General features: G+C 39.9%; 1 protein-coding gene and 1 non-coding gene across 2 annotated transcripts in view; one reads left to right on the top strand and one right to left on the bottom strand.

The window, feature by feature from the left end:
• The window catches only part of EPB41L5 (erythrocyte membrane protein band 4.1 like 5), a 128,692-nt gene that overhangs the window by 70,002 nt on the left and 46,131 nt on the right, over positions 1-12,559 (top strand). The gene's annotated exons all lie outside the window — the stretch shown is intronic.
• Positions 684-768, bottom strand: TRNAR-UCG (transfer RNA arginine (anticodon UCG)). The gene has a single exon. It is a non-coding gene; the product is annotated as a tRNA-Arg (tRNA).

Below are 12,559 nucleotides of genomic sequence, written 5' to 3'. Positions count from 1 at the left end.
CCCTTTTTTTTTTTTATTTTTTTTTTTTTTTTTTTTTTTTTTTTTAATTCCAGTTAGTCAGCATCCAGTGTAACAGCAGTTTCAGGTGTCCAGCACAGTGCTTCGCCACTTCCCTGCATCACCCAGTGCTCATCCTGATAAATGTACTTTTTCATCTCCATCTGTTTTCCCCACCTGCCCTCTGGTGACCATCAATGTGTTCTCTATAGTTAAGAGTTGGTTCGCCTCTCTCTTTCTCCTTTGCTTGTTTGTTTTGTCTTAAATTCTACATATAAATGGAATGGTATTTGTGTTTCTCTGACTTATTTTGCTTAGCATTATACTCTTTATGTTGCTACAGATGGCAAGATTTCATTCTTTTTATGGCTGAGTAATATTCTGTTGTGTATATATACCACATCTTCTTTATCCATTTATCAATTGATGGACATTTGGGCTGATTGTATATCTTGGATATATAATGCGGTTGTAAACCTAAGGATGCATGTATCTCTTTGAATTAGTGTTTTTGTATTCTCTGGGTAAATACTCAGTAATGTGATTGTTGTTTGGTTTTCTAAGTTTTTTTTTTTTAATGTTTATTTATTCTTTGAGAGACAGAGACAGAACATGAGTGGGGAAGGGGCAGAGACAGGGAGACACAGAATCCGAAGCAGGCTCCAGGCTCTGAGCTGTCAGCACAGAGCCCAGCGTGGGGCTCGAACCCACAAACTGCAAGATCCTGTCCTGAGCCGAAGTCAGACGCTCAACCGACTGAGCCACCCAGGCTCCCCTGTTTTCCAAGTTTTTGAGGAACCTGTGTGCTGTTTTCCACAGTGGCTGCACCGGTTTGCATTCCCACCAGCAGTGCACAAGCGTTCCCCTTACCCCACATCCTCACTAACGCCTGTTGTTTCTTGTGTTGTTGATTTTAGCCATTCTGACAGGTGTGAAGTGACATCTCTCTGTGGTTATGATTTGCATCTCCCTGATGGGAAGTGATGATGAGCATCTTTTCATGTCTGTTGGCCATGTTGTCTTCTTTGGAAAAACATCTGTTCATATCTCCTGCCTATTTTCTAATTGTATTAATTTGGGGGGTTTTTTGGTGTTGAGTTGTACAAGTGCTTTACATATTTTGGATACTAACCCTTTATCAGATTTGTTATTTGCAAATATCTTCTCCCATTCCGTAGGCTGCTTTTTAGTTTTGTTGATCGTTCCCTTTGCTGTGCTGCTTTTTATTTTGACGTAGTCCCAATAGTTCACTTTTGCTTTTGTTTCCCTCGCCTCTGGAGACCTATCTAGAAAGAAGTTGCTATGGCCGATGTCAAAGAGGTTGCTGCCCGTGTTCTTTTCTAGGGTTTTTATGGTTTCATGTCTCATAGTTCAGTCTTTGGTCATTTTGAATTTAGTTTTGTGTATAGTGTAAGAAAGTCCAGATTCTTTCTTTTGCGTAGTGCTGTCCAATTTTCCCAGCACCATTGTTGAAGAGATTGTCCTTTTCTCACTGCATATTCTTTCCCTGCTTTGTCGAAGATTAACTGACCAATTAGTTGTGGGTTTATTTCTGGGTTTCCTGTTCTGTTCCATTAATTCTGTGTCTGTTTTTGTGCCAGTACCTTACTGTTTTGATTATGACAGCTTTGCATTTTAACTTGAAGGTCTGCCCTGTTATAATTTACTGTCATCCCTTATCTCTTCCCTGGGCTTCCAGCCATTGTCCTTGCTTCTCTACTGCCTCCTGTGCCCCTCGGTTGATTGTAACTTAGATCACGGCACTCCTCTGCTTGGGTGTTCCAGAGGGCCTCCCCTCACTAAAGCCCCAAACCCGTTTATTGACAAAAACATGACTTTTCCTGTACTTTATCATCTACCAGCCTTGACCTTGCTTGCTGCCTCCAAAGACTTGCTCCAATAGACCAGGTGTGTGCCCCCTCAGGATCTTTGTATTTTTATCTCTACATGGATATTCCTCCCTTGAATCTCTTTTGGCTCATTCTGACATCTTACATTTCTTATCAGAGAAATTTTTCTGACCTCCCTGTAAAATAATCATGCCCCCCTCCCATCTCCTTCTCATTCCCTATCCCCCTTACCCCACTTTATTTTTTTCTCACTTCACTTCATCTTACACATATGTTTACTTGTTTGTTATCTCTGTATTCGTCAATAAAATGTAAGCTTCATTAAGGGTGAACATTTATTTCTACTACTCTATCCCCAGAGCATTGCCTGGCTCGGCACTCTGTCAGTATTAGTTGTTCAAATGAATGAGTGAATGCCAAGCACATGTTGACACATTTGGTGATACAGAAGTAGTCAGAATACTGTCCTTGGCTTCAAGAAATTTACATCCAAGGTTGCAGAGATAGACAGTTGAAAAATAACGGATAGAAGTGCTAAATCATTAGGCAAGCAAGGTCATGGAATAGTAGAGGAGGTTGAAGTTAAGAAGGCTTTCTGATATTTGCATCAGATTTGGAGGGATACTTAGGAGCATTGAAGTAATTATCATAGACTAAGAGCTGTAGCAGAAGAAAATTTTAACAGCAGGGTGGAAGGGATAGTTGACGAATGGTGAGCGGTGTTTGGGTAATGAGTACAGAATCCATGGGGAGGTATAGTAATAATGACAGCTGACACTTGAGTACATCTGTGACTGGCATTCATTGTTCTGGAGGTATAGCAGTAAACATTTACTCCAACAAGAACAGGTATTTCTTACAGGGCTCTGTAAGATACTTAGGCTAGTGAGGAAATTAAGGCACGATGAGGGTATAACTTCTCCAAAGTGACATTGCTAGTACGGGGTGAGGCTGGGCTTCAAGTCAGCTTGGTCTTAGAGCCCAGAATGAGACCCACTGTACTGACTCCATACATTGTAAAGCTTGGTGGGGCCTAGATCGTGGAGAGTATAAAAAGGAGTGTCATAGCAGTAACTTTCTAAAGAGTGAAAGTGTAAAAAATGATTGTCAGCTGGTGGAAGACTGGATGATTAAAGTATGTTGTATCCACACTGTGTAGTTGATAACGGATGAGGAAAATTCTCCATGTACTTGGTTATTGAGTATGTCAGCCATCCATTGTTCAGTTACAGACTCCAGTGAGGTGCCTCAGGTATGTTTTCATTTTTATAAAAATCATCAAACTATGTATATATTTGTAAGTGTACAGAAAATGAAGCTGGAAAAGATAAATTGAATTTTCAGAGAGTAGGTATAAGGGAGACACTGCTTTTCATTTCTTTTTCTTTTTTTTGGTTAGCATCTACCGAAAATAATTTAAAACAGATTAAAATGCCCCCAAATATAGTAGGAAATAGGACAGACTGCTTCAGGTAAGTGTCCATGAAAAAGAAGATGGATAGAAGAGATAATGTCATTATTCCTTTGTACATTCTTGAGAAATTGATGTGTGCTAGGACACAGCCAGAAGCCACAGATTGAAAATGTCATGTCTAACTACATTTTTAAAAAAACTCTTTAGGTATGCAATCCTTTGGTTTTTAATATATTCACAAAGGTGTACAACCGTCATCAATGTAATTCCAGAACATTTCATTATCCCCCAAAGAAACCCCTTCCCCATTAGCACTTACTGCCTCTTCTCCCCTCCCCACCAGGCCCTGTCTGTCTCCATAAATGTTGCTTATTCTGGAAATGCCTCATAAATAGAATCATATAACATGTGACTTTTTTGCCTGACTTCTTTCACTTAGCATAGTGTTTTTAAGATTTATCTGTGTTGGAGCACCAGGTTGGCTCAGATGGTAGATAGAACATGCAACTCTTGATTTCAGCGTTGTGAGTTCAAGCCCCATGTTGAGCGGAGAGCTTACTTAAAAAAAAAAACTTATCCATGTTACAGCGCTTATCAGTATTTGATTTCTTTTAATGGTTTAATATATTCCCTTGTATGATACATAATCTTTCATTCGTTCATCAGTTGATGGGCACTTTTTGGCAATTGTCCATACCGTTCTCAACATTCAGGAACCGGTTTTTTGTTGTTTGTTTTTTAATGAACATGTGTTTTCAGTTCTTTTGGGGATATAGCTAGGAGGGGAATTACTGGGTCATAATGGTGACTGTATTTAACATCTGGAGGAACTGCCAAATTGTTTTCCAAAGTGGCTGCACCATTTTACATTTCTATCAGCAGTTTTGTTACCTTTTTCATTATAATCATCTGGTTGTTTTGAGGGTGGTAACTCATTGTGGCATTGAATTATATTGTCAGGGGGCTAATGATGTTGGGTATTTTTTAGATGCTTATTGGCAATTTGTGTATCTTTTATGGAGAAATGGCCATTCACATTCTTTGCCCACTTTCAAAGTTGGGTTTAATAATCCTTTATTTCTTTATCTGTAGCATCTCAAATTCTGTCTCCTTTTCTTTTGTTTATTTGTGCTCCTTTTTTTCCTGGCGGTGTGTCTTTATTTAGTCTTTTCATAGAACAAGATTTTATCTTAATGTTGTGGCACATTGTATGTTTGTCCCTACCTACGTGAGGCAGATTATATAGAATGAGAACAAGGCACAGTGATAGTTAAATAAATCAGTTTGTGAACAGCTGTTGTACCAAAATGATGAGTTATTCCTCTGTTTCAGAGAGACGACGTGAAAAAGATTAAGTAAACAGTAATTACATCTTGTAGTTCACATCCTCATGGGATACGGTGCTCAGGGATGAATTATTTGCTTTCAGAAATTCTATGTCTTGGGGCGCCTGGGTGGCTCAGTCGGTGAAGCATCTGACTTCCGCTCAGGTCATGATCTCACGATTCGTGAGTTCGAGCCCCACGTCGGGTTCTGTGCTGACGGCTCGGAGCCTGGAGCCTGCTTTGGATTCTGTGTCTCCCTCTCTCTCTGCCCCTCCCCTGTTTGCACTCTGTCTCTCTCTTTCTCAAAAATAAATAAACATTAAAAAATGTTTTTAAAAAATTACACTTTTTAAAGTATCTCTTTTGACTTGCTTACCTGTAGATTGTAACCCCGTATCTGTTTGCAAGTTTCAGTGGGCACATATCAGAATTAGTAATTCAGTAAGTTAGTGACTAGTTGTTAAATATCTACTGTGTGTGGGCCCTGCTCTGCATTCCAGAAATGCAGCAGTGACCGAGACAGAAGTTCCTACTCTCATGACACACGTATTCTAGTAAAGGAGACCGAAAATCAGTATACAGATACGGATGCCATTGATTTCTAATAGTAGCAGATGCTATGAAGAAAATAAGGTGATGTCACAGCAAGTGACTTCAGGGTGAGGGGTAGTCCTCTCAGGAGATGCCTACGTTGAGATGTGAGTGGTACAGGGAGTCAGCCATGCAAAGGCGTATCTCAGGCAGACATAACTAATACAGAAGACTTTGAGTCGATTTTTGAGGAGTAGAGAAGAAAACCAGTGTGGATGGGGCTTACTTAAGACGAGACTGGAATGGTAAGCGTTGTGAGGGCGCTGGGCAGAGCGCCCTGGTCATGGAGTGCCCTGTATGCCAGGGAAGAGAAGGTGGGTTTTATCCCAAGTGCAAGGAGAGTCTGTGGTGGATTTTGAGTAAGAGAGTGACGAGCAGTAACACTCCCTCACATATCTCCAAGGGAGTTAACCACATACCTTCAGGGAGTCCAGCGTAGTACTCTACTCTTCCCGAGTATGCCTGTCCACAGTCAAGTTTTCTCATTGTCCTAGTACTGTGCTTTATAGCGCCTTCTTTGATCCAGTTCGGAATTACATATTAGCACCTCGTTTCTTGCGTGTCTTAATCTGCAGCAGTTCTTAAGCCTCTCTTTCTCTCTCACGTTTACATCTGTAAATGGCACACTTTCATTGTTTCACGGACTGTTCCTAATTTGGATTTAATTGATTGTTTCTTCATGATTCAATTCAATTTATGTACTTTTGTCAAGAGAAATGTGACGTATCTATGTAGACATGATAGTCCTGTAGCACACGACACCAGAGGCTACTTGATGCTACTCTGTCCATTACTGGTAGTGTGGATTTTAGATTACTTGGTTTAGGTATTGTTTATCAGACTTTTCCACTCTATTTTTTTTTTTTTTTGTAAAAAATTATCAAATACTTAGTGCAAATAATCTTCCTCCCAGCAGTCTTCTACCTAATGGTGAAAATTAGTTATCACGATTGTTGCAGAATGGTGATTTGCTATCATTCTGTACAGTAACTGGTTGGTTAGTTGGTATTCTACAAAAAGAACTCTTATCTATTTATATATGGATTCATGGAGTCTTTCATTCAATGGGTTATATAGTTAATGTTATTCCTATGATAGTCAAACGGTCCCAAATCTGGCCAACGAGAACCCGGCCAAACTATATCCTGTACCACTTACTACCGCTCAGTTTCTGAGAATTTTCTTCGTTTTTAGTATAAGAGGGTCCACGCTCATCTTGAACTTTCCTTGCCTTAGCCCTGAAGTCAGCCATTTTTTAAGAGCCCGGATTCCTTTCAGTTAAAATGGTATTCAGCAATCAAGATCTGGGCCTTAGGTATGTTTGTGGCTCCTGTGAATGTCATTGTTTCTAGTCTTAGTGGACAGAGTTACAAAACAGGTATGTTTAAATCACAAATTCATACTGATAATCTAATTTCAGTCCAATACCTGGGTTCTTCTTTGCCTGCCCCGTTCCTTACTTTTGTCTCCCTTCCCTCCTAGTGAGAAACCGAACTACTCGCAGGTGTACTGATTCCGTATTTGCCCACTTATATGGGACATACCAGTAGCTTCAGAATTGCTGTGTGCATACTGCTGTCAACAGCCAATCTAAGTAAAGTTCAGGATTTATGCACAGTTCTCTAGATGAGAATAAATAAAATTCTGTGTTTAAAATTTACTTGGATTAGTTCCTTTTTTCCTATGTAAGTAGGGTGTTCATTTAGTAATAAATACATCTTAATCTTTCTGGATGTTGCCAGATTCCCCTACGTTGGAGATGATGTATATACATTTTTTTCCTTACAGCTTTATTGTGAGGAACATACATTTGGTACATTTGATACACAGTGAAGTACATTCATTCCAAGTGTTTTATAAGTTTTGACATATATATACCTGTAATACCAACACCATAATCAATATAATGATGGATATTTTCAGTGTATTTTTCATTTAAATTCCTTTCATTAGTGTATTTTTATGTTTAGGAGCCATTTGCATTTTTTTCTGGGAATTGGCTCTTTTTAATATTTATTTATGAAAAAAAGCTTTTTTTTTTTTTTTTAATGTTTATGTTTGAAAGAGAGACAGAGCATGAGTGAGGGAGGGGCAGTGAGAGAGGGAGACACAGGATCCAAAGCAGGCTCCAGGCTCTGAACTGTCAGCACAGAGCCCAAAGCCGGGATCCAACTCACAGACTGCCTTGTGACCTGAGCCAAAGTTGGATGCTTAACGGACTAAGCCACCCAGGTGCCACTGTTTGTTTATTTTTGAGAGAGAGAGCGAGAGCACATGCACATTTGTGTGGGCAGGAGAGGGAGCAGAGAGAGAGAGGAAGACAAAATCCCAAGCAGGGTCCACTCTGTCAGTGTAGATCTCAACAGGGGATTCGAACTCACGAACCTTGAGATCATGACTTGAGCCAAAATCAAGAGTCGAATGCTAACTGACTGAGTCACCCAGGCGCCCCTGGTTTGACTCTTGTAGTGTCCCCTTCCACCTTTTTAAGTAGAACTGTTTGCTTTTCTCTTCCCTATTTTAAAGAAGTTTTTACTACATATTAGGGATATTAACTATATAATATCAGTAACTTGTAATGTCAGTAATGTATGTAGGCAATAGCAGTAAGAAGTCTTAGGGGAAAACAGGAGTAAATCTGTGACTGGACTCAGCAGTAATCTTTTAGATGTGATACCAAAAGCACCTGTGACAGAGGGAAAACTAAAGTGGAATTCACCAAACATCAAAACATTTGTGTTTCCAGTGATGCTATCAAGAAAGTAAGAAGACCATCCATAAAATGGAAGAAAATACAGGTTTTTTTTTAGTTCTCTAGAGTGATTTCATTTTTTCTAGGCTTTCCCTACTCCAGAATTAGGTTTCAGCTTCCTGCAGTCTTTCTCATCAGTGCCACATGTTCGTCTGTTCCGCTGCCTTCAAAGGTCTCTTCCCCCTCTTTTTTAAGTTTTTATTTATTTTGAGAAAGAAAGAGAGAACGAGCAGGAGTGGGGCAGTGGGGAGAGGGAGAGAGAATCCCAGAGGGCTCTGAGTTGTCAGCATGGAGCCTGACTCTGGGCTCGATCCCATGAACCGTGAGATCTTGAGCCGAAATCAAGAGTTGGGCACTTACCTGACTGAGAGCCACCCAGACCCCTTTCCCCTCTTTCTTCATTCCTTATGAGTGAATGTGACTTTGTGTCCTTATATTGTCACTTTGGAGTGATCTTCTGAGAAAATGATTTTATGAGAAATGTATTGATTTTTTAAAAATATGCTTTGTAATTTTTTGTTTGTGAGTTCAGCTTGCCTTGTTTTAAACAGGTTTGCTTTCTTTCCTTTTCGCCATACTCCTCCTTTCCAGTAAGGCAGTTTTGAAATTGCCCCAGCCTGAATTTTTGAAATCCTCAGCTCTGAAGAAAGTCTTAGAGGAGGATCTTTTGGAGAAATTCCTCCAGTCCTTGAGCCAGGATATGGCGATGTTACTGGCTGCATGGATATTTCTAATTCTTCCCTGCACAGCAGGCAAGCACTTTTCATTTGAAACCGCACTTGTGAGTTGAGCTTGTTTAGCCTCTGTGTCTATCCAGACACAGCACCTGTGTTTTAAGTAGTGAGTCTGTCTCACTTGAGGTGTCTTGGGTTTCATTAGTCCTGGGGAGTCGGGTTTTTGATCCTGGTGCCTCTTTCCACTCTCAGCAACCTGAGTTCCCCCTGGCTCGAGCCCCGGTTCATGGATGGGAGTTTATCACTGTTGTTTCTGGAAAAGCCTGAAGTGTCTGCTTAATTTTTCTCTTAATTACTGTATTCATCTGTACGGGGTCAACTTTTTCGCTTTTCCAGCCTTTCATTTGTACTTTTAAGGATCATTTTATGTTTAGTAATTGAAACATACCCTAAGTTCCAGAAAGCCCAGTTCTTTTTTTTTTTTTTAATAGTTTATTGTCAAATTAGTTTCCACATAACACTCAGTGCTCATCCCCACAAGTGTCCTCCTCCATGCCCATCCCCCCCTCCCCCCACATCCATCAGTCCTCAGTTTTTGTCAGCATTCAAAAGTCTCTCATGGTTTGCCTCTCTCCCTTTCCCCCACCATTTCCGCCCTTCTTCTCCCCCTTGTTCCTCCCCAGTTCTAATCTTATACCCCATTTAATGATTTCTCCTTCCCGCATTCTCATTTCTTGTTTGTTTTATTTTGCCTTTTTTTTTTTTTTTACCTTATTTTGAGGGGTGGGAAGGGACAGAGAAAGAAGGAGAGAGAGAATCCCCAGCAGGCTCTGCACCGTCAGCGCCCGATGTGAGGCTCGAACCTACAAATCGTGAGATCATGACCTGAGCCGAAACTAAGAGTTGGAACGCTTAACCGACTGAGCCCCCCAGGGGCCCCTACATTCTCATTCTGATTGAGGTGGTGGTGGTTTTAGTCTTTTAATCATTACCTTCTTCTTCTTACTCTTGTGGTGCTTACTTTCAAGGCTGAGGAAGAAGAAAGAGGAAAGGGAGCAGAGTTTTACTTGAATGATCCTGTTGTGGTCCAGCATGGTGTCATGGCCTAGCTCTTTTGTGCTAAACCCTAATACATTTTTTTTCCAAGGCCCTTATGGGACCTATTGCTTGCCCACACAGGCAGTATACTTCATATTTCACCGTTGGCAACACTCTTCTTTCCTTTATTCCTGGCTCAGCTCTTGCCTGTGAGTACCCCTATGTTGTGTGGATCATCTTACCTTGGTACATTGGTCTCATAGGTGGACTTCCGTTGAATGGGCTTCAAGCAGGACTTGCACTTGGCTCAAGGGAAGCACATGCATTTTTTTTAACCTCATAACTTTTTATTTTGGAAAACTTCAAACCCATAGGAAAGTTGAGAGAATGGTGGATGAATAGCCATATGCACTTCTAGATTTTTCTTCGTGTTAATATATTTTGCCTGTTTGCTGACGTTTTCTTGGCTGAGGTAATTGAGGATCATAATGCAGACATTATATTACTACACCCCTGAATATTTCTGCATGCATCTCCAAAAATCAGGCATGCTTGTACTAAATATATTTACCACATTCAGAAAATTTAACATTGATGTGATACTGTAATACATAGGCCATACTCAGATTTCCCCAAATGTTTCAGTAAATGCCCTTGATGGCTGGTTTTCTTCCTGATTCAGGATCCAGTCACGGTTTCAGTTAGTTTTTCATGTCTCTTTAATCATGAAAAGTTCTTCACCCTTTTGTGCCTTTTGTGGTATTAATGTTTTTAAAGAATTGATGCTGGCTTCTTTGCAGAATACCTCTTCACTTAGTTGTGTGTGGTTGTTTTCTCATGATTAGATTGAAATTTAACATTTTTACTAACATTTTGGTTAAGGTGATATTCACCAGATTTTTCTGTAAAAGTTCCTTTTTCCCTTTTGCTCTAATCTATGGGGTGTCATTTTCAGACTGAGTGGATATCCTTTTCCCTAACAGTCTCCCGCCCAATGGTTTTTCAGCATCTGTTGATCATTTTTGTCTGAATCAATTATTAATACTTTGATATTTACAATATGGTGATTTTCTAATTCTGTCATTCTTTCTGTGAGCAGGTGTTGGCATTCTCCTATAAAAGAGAATTTTTCGGGGTGCCCAGGTGGCTCAGTCGGTTAAGCATCCGACTCTGGATTTCGGCTCAGGTCATGATCTCATGGTTCGTGAGAACGAGCCCCACATTGGGCTCCGAGCTGACAGCATGGGGCCTGCTGGGGTACTTTTTAACCACTTTTCTTCAACAGAAAGGCTGAGGCCATTCGACATTCTTGTACATATGGACTTCTATTTAATTTCATATAAATGAAGGGTTTCCCCCCCTTATTTCTGAATGTTACAGACAGAATATTTGTATCCCCCCAAATCTATATGTTGAGAGCTAATCCCCAGCGTGATGATGTTTGGAGGTGAAGCTTTGGGGAGGTGATTAGGTCATGAAGGTGGAAGCCCTCACGAATGGGATTAGTGCCCTTATAAAAAAGATTCCAGAAAGATCCCCTCATCCCTCTTGTCATATGAAGATACACTGAAAAAAATGGTCTCTGAACTAGAAAGCTGACCTCGACCAAACACCACATCTGTCAGTGCCTCTTCTTGGACTTCCCAGCTTCTAGAACCCTGAGGAACAAATGTTTGTTGTTGATAAGCCACACAGTCTGTGGTATTTGTATTATAGCAGCCTGAATGGACTAAGATCTATGTGGAATTAAAATAAACTATGTTGTGTGTTCATGTTACAACCACAGTAGATAAACTCTCACCAGTTATCACAACCTTCTGTCTAAAAATATTGCTATCCACATCTTTAAAGGTTTATGATGAAAATTTCAAAATTACATAGAATGTATGATGAGCTGCAGTATGGTCATCAGCCTGCCTGTTTCCACAGTTTCCAGTCTTGGCATCTTCTGTACTTCCTGTCGCCACCACCAACTCTTCTGGTGATGATGTTATTTAAATTAAAAAAAAAAAAAAAAGCCCCACAAGTGACACTGAATACCTCTTGGGGAAGGTAACATTTAGAGCGGTGGTAAAAGGCTTGACAATGAGCCGAAGATACGGTTTTACACTAATAGATTTTTACAGTTTTCGTGCTAGAGCTGAAAAGTGCAATGCCTTTACTCCAGTGGTTTCCTAATGAGTTTTTAGCCAAGAAACCCTTTGAATTAAATTTCCCTGGGAATTCTAAATAAAAGTCCTTAAGAAAATCACTGTGGGGAGATTAAAACTCCACCACCTTTTCCCTACCCACAGACAAGTCGCTTCCGGATGTCTGTGAAATCCTTTGGGCTCTCTAAACACGTTTTGAAAACCAAGATAAAGTGATTTGTCCAAAGCTGTACTCATAAGTGGTTGTAGAGTCAAGACTGGGACACAGATTTCTTGATTTGTACAAAAATTCTCTTTGTTCTTCCTTTTTTTTTTTTTTTCAATTTTCAAGAGTTTTTTCTTTCTTCGATCCTAGACACAGGTATGTAAGTGAAATAGGGCCTTCGGTCTTCTAGGAAAGCATGGAGTCTTCTAAACAACCCCAATTCCTTTCCTTTCCTTTCCTCTAATTCAGTATTAGATCAACAAAATGATCTAAGGCTTTGAACTTTCCCACAGCAGATGGTTTGGGTTTACGGTGTCTGATTCTTTAAAAAAACCCCAGAAAAACAGAAAACAAAAACCAATACATTTAGAATACATTGGATTTCTAAGGAAGTTGTTTCATTTTACTTTCTTGCCCATTGCTCGTATATGGATGTACAGTTGATTTTTATATTTTAAACTTGTATTTTGCAACTTTGCTGAACTAATTTCTAGTTTTTTAAAAATTTATTTTATTATTTTTTTATTTTAGCACAAGCTGGGGAGAGGAGCACAGTGTGGGGT

The sequence above is a fragment of the Crocuta crocuta genome, unplaced genomic scaffold, assembly GCF_008692635.1.
Source record: "Crocuta crocuta isolate KB4526 unplaced genomic scaffold, BGI_CrCroc_1.0 scaffold548, whole genome shotgun sequence".
Taxonomy (NCBI): domain Eukaryota; kingdom Metazoa; phylum Chordata; class Mammalia; order Carnivora; family Hyaenidae; genus Crocuta; species Crocuta crocuta.
The sequence above is the reverse complement of the archived record's forward strand: the minus strand, read 5'-3'. Positions and strand labels throughout refer to the sequence as shown.